A 12,503-nucleotide genomic window follows, 5' to 3' on the forward strand; every position below is an offset into this window, starting at 1 on the left:
CGATCCTGACACCTCCTCATTTATTAAATGATAGTTCTTACTATCATATGAATTCTCTCATTAACACAGTGTTTTTGAGTTTTCTGACTTTTTTTTTTCCTGCAGCGCTGGAGACTGAATCCGGGGCCTTGTGCAGGCTGGACAAGTGCTCCACTTCTTCTTTTTTTTTTTTTTTTTGGGGGGGGGGGGGGGNAGTTTGGGGCTTTTGCAAACAAAGTTAAACATCTGTGAACAATGAACATTTGTGTACAATTTTTTTTTTAAAGAGAGAGTGAGAGACATAGAGAGAGATAGTGAGAGAGAATTTTTTTTAATATTTATTTTTTAGTTTTTGGCGGACACAACATCTTTGTTTGTATGTGGTGCTGAGGATCGAACCCGGGCCCCACGCATGGCAGGCGAGCGCGCTACGGCTTGAGCCACATCCCCAGCCCCTAAGCGCTCCACTTCTGAACTACAACCCCATTCTCAACACACAGTTTACTGAATGCCTACTACGTTCTGGGTAGTGATGATGAGCAGAGAAATAGCCAGTCTGTGCCTCCTGTGTATCACATTCTTGTAGAAGCCAGATAATAAACAAATAAACAGATATTGTTTCAAGTGCCCTGGAAAACAGGAGCGCAAGATGAATGAGTTAAGTACCAGTGTGGTGGAGGATGGAATTAACTAGAAGTAAGGAGACTTTTATAGCAAGGCAACATTTGAGCAGAAACCTTAATGAAACTGAGGGAGCAAATCACATGTGTACCATGGGGGAGAAGACTGTGCTGTGGCAGGTGATGGCAGAGCGAGTGCAAAGGCCCAGAGGCATGACCCCAAACCAATCAGGAGGCTGGAGGGGCTGGACTAAGATGGGAGTGGGGGAAGAATGGTAGAGATGAGGTCAGAGAGGTGGGGGGAAGGGCAGGTCACACAGCAGAGTGGTTTTTCCACCAACATCTTTGTGTAACTTGAGAAGGAGGGAGAAAAACAAACCTATTTCCCGCTGCAGAAATTATTGCAAAGAAAGCAATGCTCCATCAGGAACTTCCTGTGCAGTTCCCAAAATGAAACACCTTCAAAGTGGAGCATTTGCGACCAAAATAAGAAAGGGGAACCGTTTTGTAATGCGGAACACAGAATACACGGTTCTCTCCTGGTACAGCAGGTTTTCTACACAGTTAATTGCAGCCACATGTGAAGCACCGCAGGACGGCATTTTTAGCAAGTGCCATCAAAGACCTGGACAAACGCTTCCCATCTCTCATGCTCAGAGCAAAACCGATTAGCCCAGGAGGATGGCAACAAAAACACTGCTCTGAGAAACACTGTTTTCCAAATTTCCACTCCAAAACCCAAGCCAGAGGCCTTTCATTAGCTTGATTCTTGTAAATAACAGGAAAAAAAGTGGGTTTAAATAGAAAGAATTTGTTTTTTTCAAGGAAGACATAGTTTAGGTAAAAATATTTTAGGTAATATAAAAATATTTAGGTAATTTATAAAGAACAGAAATGTATTTCTTACAGTTCTAGAGGCTGGGAAGCCCAAGACCAAGGCACGGACACTGGTGTTAGGTGAGGGTTTCTCTCTGCTTCCAAAATGGCACCTTGTTTCTCAGGCCTGTTCAATGGCCAGGGTGGTTCCCTCCTGATATACCCACTGTACTGGGGGACATGAAACAAAAAACACCCGCGTGGGATCTGGGCCTTTCATTCATTGATCACAGTGGGGACTCAGTGGAGCTGCTCCAGTGACCAGCAAACCTGTAGACAGGACTTCATAGTGGCTGTCCATGAGGTTATCTTCTTTAATGCTGACATTTCTGAAATTGGTCCCATTTTCTGGTTTATAGAAGGGTGTGTCCACAGGACAGGGCTGGGTTTTAGTTCCCCAGTATCTAGCCTCCCTTTCTAGCTGGGGATATTCTCCATGAATTATGTCTACAGAAGGCAAAAGGAGCCAGAGAGTCCTACCCTGGGGCTAAGAGATAGGCTCAGCCAGCTTGGTGTTCTTGCCCAGGGTCTTAACTCTTGAGGGAATGGCCTAAGGCTTGGTAGTCATGACAGTCCTAGAACTGTCACACTGGCAGAGATGGTGACTCAGCGCTGGGAGTCAGGAGTTTATCTATACCAGGGGGCTCTGGGTATAGACTACGCTATCTAACCTCCCAACCACTTGCTGAGTCTGGTTTTCTAGTCTTCTCATCTGTTCTTCAGCTACCCAGTACATTCCCAATAAACTCCATTTCCACTTATATTAACCAGATACAGTTTCTGTTGTCTATAACCCAAACCCTGGCTTAATTTTTAAGCAATTTGCAGGCCCCCATTAAAACCCAAAATTTCCCTTGGACTCCAAGAGTTGACTTATATTAGTTTTGTTCACATATGTACATCATAAAACCAACAATAAACTCCTCAGAGGCTTGCAGCTTTAAGCCGCTATAAAACACAAACACATTTGCAAGCTAAATACAAGTAACACTACCAAATCTGCACTGTTGAAATGAACATTAACTCGATATGACAGATGATGCTGGTCTGTGAAACTAAATAGCTATTCATTATGTGGATGTGAAACTCACTGACCTGGGCTCCTGTGGCTGTACATATTTTTTTTTTAATTGCCGTGGGCCACTTGGTAACTGAGCGCTGCACCTCTCCTCTCTGTTTTGTTCATATACTTCCTGTGTACGCTTTGTCTTTAGGGCATTTGCTCTTTGCTGGGCACATCATTCATAAATGAAGACTACAATGTTCTTCTGTCATTCAGTTGGGACAATTAAAATTGTTTTACTTGATTCTGAGGCCAATGCAAATGCCATGCCTGAAATCAGCTAGAAAAGTTGTCCACATGACCCAAAATTTGCTTATATCAATGCTTTAATGATAAATATTAAAAAATACTAAATTAAAAAAAAAATCTCATAGACAGGGGCTGGGGTTGTGGCTCAGTGGTAGAGCGCTCGTCTAGCATGTGCAAGGCCCTGGGTCCGATCCTCAGCACCACATAAAAATAAATAAATAAAATAAAGGTATTGTGTCCAACTACTTCTAAAAAAAAAATAAATAAATGTTTAAAAAAGATCTCATAGGCAACTCAGAAATTCCAATGACTATATTTGTAAGCTCCACTTTCAGAAATCATGTAGTTAGGTGCATAAGCTTTGGAGTTTAAAGTAAAATCCATGGTTTGGGATTTCAACTCTACCCTTTACTAGTCTTAACAATCTTGAGCCAGTTATTTTCTCTCTGAAAGTTCATTTTATTACCTGTAAATGAAAACAGGATTTATCTTTTAGGAAAGTTGTATTAAACAAGGTTCTATGTAATTGTTCAATAAATGGTACTAATTATTGTTACTGATGTCCTAGTTGACATTCAGATTTTTTTAACACCTCTGTCCAAGTCCATACAACCAGATGGTCACAGAGATGGAACAGGGACCAAGTCCTCTGAACCCTCTGAACACCATATGTGATGGTTTGAATGTGTGCCCCAAAAGTTTGTATGCTGAAAACATAATCTCCAAAATCGTATGTTAAAGGGAGGCTTTGGGAGGTATTTAGGAGGAGGTGAGGTCCTGAGGATAGGGCCCCCAGGATGGTATTAGTGGCTTTATAAGAAGAGGAAAGAACTAGCCCACATCTTCTGTCTCACTGTATGATGCCTTTTGTCGGGTTATGATGCAGCAAGAAGACCACATCAGATCCCAGGCAGATGCTGGCACCATCCTCTTGGACTCTCCAGCCTCCAGAACCATGAGTTAAATAAACCTCTATTCTTTATAGATAATCCAGTCTCAGGTATTCAGTTATAGCAACAGAAAACAGACAAAGACACCATATGTGCTGAACAGTATAGTTTTGGCCTTAAGGGCAGATGCCTTCCTTGTAAGGCTATGCTAAACGGGAGCTACTATATCTGAGGGATTTACCGTCTGTAGGAAATAACTCCATCCTTAGGTTAATTCCATGGGTGATCCACTGAAAAAAATGATAACTTTATTCCCTTATGTGAATTATTCTGCTCACCCCCTATTACTTACAGCTATGATTCTCAAATGAGCTCCCCTGAACTGCAGGTTATTTGTTGAAAACATAAATACAAATTCTCCAGCCCCATCCCAGATATACTAAATCAATGGTGGTGCTCCCACCATTGAAATACCATCTGCCCTGAGGTCCTTATCAGGATATGCCCTTGACCTCCAGAACTATGAGCTAAATAAACTTCTTTTCTTTAATAAAGTATTCAGCCTTGAGTGTTTCATTATAGTAACTGAAAATGGACTAATACACTCCTTATGATGAATTGAGATGCCCACAGTGATCTTGAGGTGGAAGATGTGCTAAAGATGGTGGAGCAAAATGATAGCAGGAGCCTGGGACATTCATAACATCTTGAGGCCACTGTATCAACCCTACACCTTCATCCCTAGACTCTGGATTATATGAGGCTCAAATACATCCCTTTTGTATTAGAGATATTATTTTTTCCCCCAAGGGATTAACAACGCAGCCTCTCAAAGGTAAGACTGTCTCTTATTCATCACTGAAATCTACAGTGCCTGGCACAGAGTCTGACCCATAGCATATGCTTACATTTGTGGAAGAAATAAAATAAAGGATCCTTCCTTATTCTTTCTGCTTCAGGAGGAATCAGAGCGCATATGCTGAGCCTAAAATTGCTTTCCTAGAAAATCTGGAAAATCACGAGAGGCTAAAAAAAAAAAAAAAGATCTTTTACACTTTATTTTAAATTTAAATGTCACAGTTGTAAGTTAGGCCAGGATAAAATTATCTTAGCATTGGATTAAAAAAAATAGAAGCTAAACGAAGACGTGTGTCACACCTGCTGAAAATCCCTCAATAGTTGCTCACAGCTCTTAAAATAAATCCCAACCCCCTAATGTTTTCTGGCTTCCCATTGCTTTTGCTTTTTTTTTTTTTTTTTTCTGTTTTTCTATAGGCATAATTGTAGATTCACAGGTAGTTGTAATAAATAATATAGAGAGGCCCCATGTATGTTTTCCCCAGTGGTAACATCATCTAATACTACAATACAATATCACCATCAGGACATGGAGATTAATGCAATCTACTAGTTTTACTTGGATGCATTGGTGCATATATGTTTATGCTTGCATGGGGGTACAAGTATGTTTATGCTGCTATAACAAAATATTTCAGACTAAATAATTTTAAAGAACAGAAATTTACCTCTTACAGTTCTAGAGACTGGGAAGTCCAAGACCAAGGTGCTGGCTTGGTGAGAACTGCTCTCTGCTCCCAAGATGATGCCTTGTTGCTATGTCTTTGATTGGCAGAAGGCGGAAGAGCAAGAAGATTGAACTCCCTCTCTCAGGCTCATCTATGAAGGGCAGCTAATCCCATTCTTGAGGTTTCTGAATCACCCAAAAAGACCCATCTCTTTGTACTATCACCTTGGGGGTTAAGTTCCAATGACAACACACATATTTAGACCAAAGCAGTGCACACATGTGTGTGTTTAGTGCTATACCTTTTCATCATGTGTGTAGGTCCACATACCCACCTCCACACTCAGAACATAGAACATTTCCATCAATACAAGGATCCCTTGCTTTTCTGTAACCACATTCTCTTCCTTCCCATTGTGACCCTTCTCCCTATCACTGACTTCTGGTAAATACCAATCTGTTCTCCATTTGTAAAACTTTGCTATCTCAAAATGTTACAGAAATAGAGTCATATGGTATGGGAATAATTTGGGGGGATACGTTTCCTTCTCTCAGCATAATATCTTGAAGATTCATCCAAGTTATTGTGTATTGTTGTGTATTCGTTCCTTTTATTGCTGAGCAACACATATGGGTGGACCACAGGTGGCTTCACTATTCACCAGTTGATAGACATCTGGAATATTTATAGTTTGGGGCTTTTGCAAACAAAGTTAAACATCTGTGAACAATGAACATTTGTGTACAATTTTTTTTTTAAAGAGAGAGTGAGAGACATAGAGAGAGATAGTGAGAGAGAATTTTTTTTTTAATATTTATTTTTTAGTTTTCGGCGGGCACAACATCTTTGTTTGTATGTGGTGCTGAGGATCGAACCCGGGCCGCACGCATGCCAAGCGAGCGCGCTACCACTTCAGCCACATCCCCAGCCCCGTGTACAAATTTTTATACAAGAACATATCACCAGGGTCTGGAGTTGTAGCTCAGTGGTAGAGCGCTTGCCTAGCATGTGTGAGACACTGGGTTTGATCCTTAGCATACCAAAAATAAATAAATTAATTAAATAAAGGCATCACATCCATCTACAACTAAAAAAATTTTTTTTAAAAAGATCATATCAAGCTGGGGTTATGTCTCTGCGGTACAGCGCTCATCTAGCACGTGCAAGGCCCTGGATTCAATCCTCAGCACCACATAAGAATAAATAAATAAAGGTACTGTATCAAACTTCAACTAAAAATATTTTAAAAAGAAAAAGGATATATCACTTTTTAAACCTTTTGTTAGTTAACTTTCCACCTTTCAAAAATACCTGAAATAGGGGGCTGGGGTTGTGGCTCTGTGGGAGAGCACTTGCCTAGCATATGTGAGGCACTGAGCTCGATCCTTAACACCACATAACAAATAAAATAAAGGTGTGCTGACCATCTTCAACTACAAAAAAAAAAAAATGTTTAAAACAATACCTGAAATAACTTATAGAAAGGAAAGATTTATTTTTGCTCATGATTTCAAGGCTTAAGTTCATGCTTCCTTGGTCCTGTTGGTTTGAACTTGTGGCTGCATAGTATATCACGGTAGGAGCACATGGTGGAGGGGGTCTATCACCTCATGCTGGCCAGGAAGTAAAAGAAAGACAGGAAGAGGGCTGGAGTCCAAAAATCCTATTTAAGGGCAAAACTTCATGAACTAACTTTCTCCCATTAGGCCCCTCCTCCTAAAGACTCTACCATCTCCCAGTAGTGCTATAGGCTAGTAACCAAGTCTTCCACACCTGGGCCTCTGGGGGACATTCAAAATCCAAACTATAGCAAAACTCTTTTTAGGGTTGAGGTGCTACCTCTCCAACAGGTCCTGCCTACTGAAGATATACGCCTGAGCAATTCACTCTCCCAACCTCCCTTGCCCTTGGGGAGCTTCATCTCTACCAATCAGACACAGCCATGCAAGACTCTGTTCAGAAGCAGGCTATGCCAGGGAGCGCGCACTCCAGGGAGTCCACCTGAAGCTGGGTGAAAGCAGAGCTCCTCGGAAGCAGCAGTAGTGGTCACCAAAGCCCATGCGTGAGCTTTTGTGTCTTGGCCAGCAGGGCAGTGGCAATGGAGTCTCTGCTGAGAGTCCTGGAGATGGTTTGGGGGGCTTTGTTTCTGGTTGCGGCCTCCATATCCCATTCTCTGGCCCTCTGGGAGATGTAAACTACCTAATATTCTTTTACAGATTTATTTTCTGGGTGAATAAAGCTCAAGAGGGTTCTGTTGTTCACAGCTAAAACCCAACCCCCCTCTCTAGGCTCATCTCCAGCCAGTCCTTCTATCAGGGCTCTGGCTACTAAACTGCTTTCAGTTCCCAAATACACCTTGCTGGCATCAGGTTCCTGTCTTCTTATGACACCTGTCACAAACTGTAAACCTGGTTTCCTCAGCATCTGTCACCCTTCCATTGGCCTTGGTATATATGTTCAATCAAGATTCCAATGAATTGATCATTTATCTTTATCTTCAGTGAGATGAACAAAGCTGTGGCTAGTCCCATCATGGTCACATGACCACCCAGAACAGTTAATTTCTTGGGTTGGAGATATAGCTCAGGATAAGAGCACATGCTTAGCCCTGGGTTCAGTTTCCAGCAACACACACACACACACACACACACACACACTCACTCACTATATACGAAAACAAAATTTCTTCAATTATAAAATGGAATAACACTACTAAGAAAGGCACAGTTTAAAATTTAGCACCATATATATAAAAGAAGTAATCTATGACAGTCAAAAGCTGAAAACAGGTCAAATGCTCAAGTTACTTTCCATCTTACAAAGAAAGTAACTTTGAAATGACCCAGTCTGATTTTTTGTTCTGCATTTTTAAAATTTTCTTATTTTCTTTCTTCAGCCTTTTTGTCTATAAAAACCAATGCTGCTGCTAGTTGAAAAACTCATTCTGTTTTATGAAATGGGGTGTTGCCTGATTCTAGAATGATAAGCAAAATCAGGTAAAGGGGATGTGGGTGTAGCTCAGTGATACAGCATAGTAAGGCCCTGGATTTGACCCCCAGCACCAAGAGAAGGGGGCAGGGAGGGAGAAATCTTTACATTTGTTATTATTTGTCTTTGGCAATGAACACACAATTTCAAAATTGCAAGACGAAGAGAGTTCTCTGGATGGATGGTGGTGATGATTCCCAACCAGTGAAGATACTTAATACCACTGAACTAGACACAGAAAATGGTCAAGGTGGTAAATTTTAAGTATTTAAAACTTAAACGAGTTTCCACTTCAAATTCACTAGAGTGGCTAAAACTAAATGAGCCTGACAATATCAAGTGTTGGCAAAAATGTGAAGTAACTGGAATTCTCACATACTCAAGCTTTGGATAAATTTTCAAAATTTTAAACATGCACTTTCCCCATGATTTGGTAATTCTACAGTAAGATATTTACCTAAGAGAAATGAAAGGTTACAAAAATGTCAGAGCATCTTTATCTATGACAGTCAAAAGCTGAAAACAGGTCAAATACTCATCAACAGATAAACAGATAAACAGATTTTAAAAATTGTGGAAGATTCCTACAATGGAATACTACTAACTTTTCTTTTTCCTTCATTTTTATACCCAAGATTATCTTCATTTTTATCTTTACAACTGAGCTACACCCAAGTTCTTTTTTTATATACTTTTTTGTTGTTGTTGATAGGCCTTTATTTTATTTATGTATTTATATGTGGTGCTGAGAATCGAATCCAGTGCCTCACACATGCCAGGCAAGTGTGCTGTCGCTGAGCCATAATCCCAGCCCTGCACCCAAGTCCTTTTTCACTTTTTATTTTGAGACAGGGTTTCACTAAGTGGCTGAGGCTGACCATGAACTTGCCATCCTCCCATCTCAGCCTCCTGAGTAGCTAGTATTGTAAGCATGTGTCACTATGCCTGGCATGAATAATACTACTAATTAATAAGAGGAATGAACTACTGACAGATACAACAATGGATGAATCTCAAAACTATCACAGGAGGCTGCTGGGCACTGTGGCACACATCTATAATCCTGTGACTCAGGAGGCTGAGGCAGGAGGATCACAAGTCCAAGGCCAGCCCCAGCAACTTAGAAAGGCCCTAAGCAATTTAGTGAGTTCCTGCTTCAAAATAAAAAAATAAAAAGGGCAGGGGTGCTAGGGATGTAGCTCAGTGGTAAAGCACCCTGGGCTCAATCACCAGTATCAAAAAAATAATAATAAAATTATACTGAGAAAACAAACAAACAAAAAAGGTTACAAAAGACCACATGCAACATGACTTCATCTATACCTAGAAATTCTAGAATAGAGGGGCTGGGGCTGTGGTTCAGTGGTTACTTACCTGGCATGTGTGAGGCACTGGGTTTGATTCTCAGCACTGCATATTAATAAATAAAATAAAGATCTATTAACAAAAAAGTGTTTTTAAAAAAAAGAAATTCTAGAAAAGAGTCATTTGTCACAATAGAAATTACATCAGTGGTGTTCTGGGATAGGACTTATGAAGAACTAAATGCAATAAGACATTTAGGGACATTCTGGAAAGGTGGAAATAGTTTATCTTGACCTGTGGTCACATAAGTATATTTATTTATCAAAAATCCTTGAACTAAGCTGGGCATGGTGGTGCACACCTGTAATCCCAGCAGCTCGGGAGGCTGAGACAGGAGGATCTCGAGTTCAAATCCAGCCTCAGAAATGGAAAGGCGCTAAGCAACTCAGTGAGATGCTATCTCTAAATAAAATACAAAATAGGGCTGGGAATGTGGCTCGGTGGTTGAGTGCCCCTGAGTTCAATCCCTGGTACCCCACCCCCACAAAAAAATTCCTTGAACTGTACACTTAATATATATTTAAGTTATACTTCCAAATAGTTGAATAGCAGCTAGTGGGACATCAATGAGAAGAATCTACTCAGTATTTAAACACTACAGTCCCACTATTCAGCTTGAAAATAATTAAAATTTTGGGTGCTTTTTCTATGTTTATATGCAGCCGTAAACCAAAGAGAAAGAAAAGGAACAGAAACTGATATTTGTGAGAACCAGAGGGTTCATCTGGATGGAGTGGTGGAGGACATAACATCTGAACCTGTGGCCACCACTCTACGATGGGAGAGCCTGGAGCTGCTGGGGAGTTCTGCTTGCCCCTCTCATTTACGTGGTCCATTTAATTCTCAAGTTAGTCGATTTTGTTGTGCTCATGTTTATAGTTGAGCTGAGAGGCTCAGATTTATTAAATCACTTGTCACATGGCCATAAGTGGTAGAACTTGGACTTGAACCTAAATCTGTTTCCAAAGTCTATATTCTTTTGGCTACAGAGCTGGAAAGTGGAATGCTATATTTACAACCCTTGAGTCCTGGCCACCAGAGCTTGTCTCTTCTGTTTTTTAATGATTGGAGTCCCTAGAATAGTCCCTGAATTTTGTGCATCTTCAACTTACATGAAAATAAGAGTAGTGAGAAGTCCATTGTTACTGGAATTGGTGAGGACCTGCTGGGATTTCCTTCCTGAATTTTTCTTTTCTCTTTCAGCCACATACTTGTTTTTATTTACAGTGGTGTTTGTTACAGATTAATTCCATAATATGCAAAGTTAGCATGAATCAAAGCATAAATACCCAAACACAAGGTACAACCCAAAAGAGATGGAGGATGTTGGATGTGAAAAAAAAATGGAAGGGTCCATTCATGGCCACAGTAGCTTGAGATGTGGTGGATCTGCTCATTCTCATGTAGACTTCCAAAGAAATCAAAAGTCAGCTTTGGGCCGGGCGCAGTGGCACACGCCTGTCATCCCAGCTGCTGGGGAGGCTGAGACAGGGGGATCGCAAGTTCAAAGCCAGCCTCAGCAATGGTGAGGCGTTAAGCAATTCAGAGAGACCCTTTTTCTAAATAAAATACAAAATAGGGCTGGGGATGTGGCTCAGTGGTTGAGTGCCCCTGAGTTCAATTCCTGGTACCTCCCCCCAAAAAAAGTCATCTTTGGTTATTAAGACTACCATGGCCACTTAGCTACAAAACATCTCAATATGCACGTGCACGTGTATGTATGTGGGCCAAAGACTTCACGGACTGTCTCTTTCTACAAAGCTTTCTCTGTGCTGGGCAGTTTTAAAAGATTCACTTTCTAGAATCAAACCTACTTTAGGGGCAGGGCTAACCATCTAAAGTAACTGTCAGGTTGTAATTTTTACACACACTGACTGCTGCTAACAGATCTGTGACTGCTCACTTCATTCTAGTAACTGAATTCTTGTGGCTTGGGTTCACAGCTTTGCTCAATGAAATCTGTTTAAGAGTCTGGACCCCAATAAGCTAAATCCCAGTTCACCCTTATGTCACCAGATGCAATTTAGTTATATGTGTTACGATTCTTTCAACCATGTTTGAGGCCATTTTCTGTTACTATAATGAAATACCTGAGAAATGATACTCTGCAAAGAAAGGATTTTATTTAACTCACAGCTTGGGAGGCTGAAACTCCAAACAATGTGGCACAAGCTCAGTTTGACTCTGGTGAGGACTTTGTGGTGGATGGATCATGGTGGGAACCCATAAAATAAGGAGTCATCACATCACAAGACAGGGAACCAAAGGGACAAACCGTCATGAACTCTATTACTCCCTTTTGAGGGAAGTGACTCCAGTGACCAAATTAACCCCCACTAGGCCTCACCTCTTAGAGGTCGAATCATCTCTTAACATGGCCTCACTGGCAACCAAGCCCCCAACAGATGAACTCTTGGGCGGAGGGGACACATCTAAACCATGGTAATCCATAAGAAGAATGTACTGATATATGGAACTGAGGCATTCATAGGGAACTGGCTCCAAATGGGGCTTGTTCCTACGGATCCCTCCTCTCACCAAGGCCCCAGTTACCTTTTCCCTCGATTCTCCCTTCTGTGGGGCCTCATTTACCTGAGAAAGATCAAAATGCACAAAACTGCTCTCTGATTTTTGTGGCAGCAAAATGACTGCCACGAGTCCAGGTTGCATATTGTTATACCACCACCTTACGAGGAAGAATCTCTTCCGGGAATTTATAGAAGACATCTGTTGGGGTTTGGATCTGTGTTGTCCCCCAAAAGTTCAAGAGGTGAGATGGTTGGATCATGAGGGCTGTAACCTCACCAGTGGATTAATCCATTTGATGGATAAATAATTGGAATGGACCACTGGGTGGTAACTAGGCAGGTGGGGCATGGCTGGAAGTCACCCTTGAGGACTGTATCTGGCCCTGGCCCCCCCACCCCACCCCACCCCACCCCTAGCT

Source organism: Marmota marmota, unplaced genomic scaffold, assembly GCF_001458135.2.
Source record: "Marmota marmota marmota unplaced genomic scaffold, marMar, whole genome shotgun sequence".
Classification (NCBI taxonomy): Eukaryota; Metazoa; Chordata; class Mammalia; order Rodentia; family Sciuridae; genus Marmota; species Marmota marmota.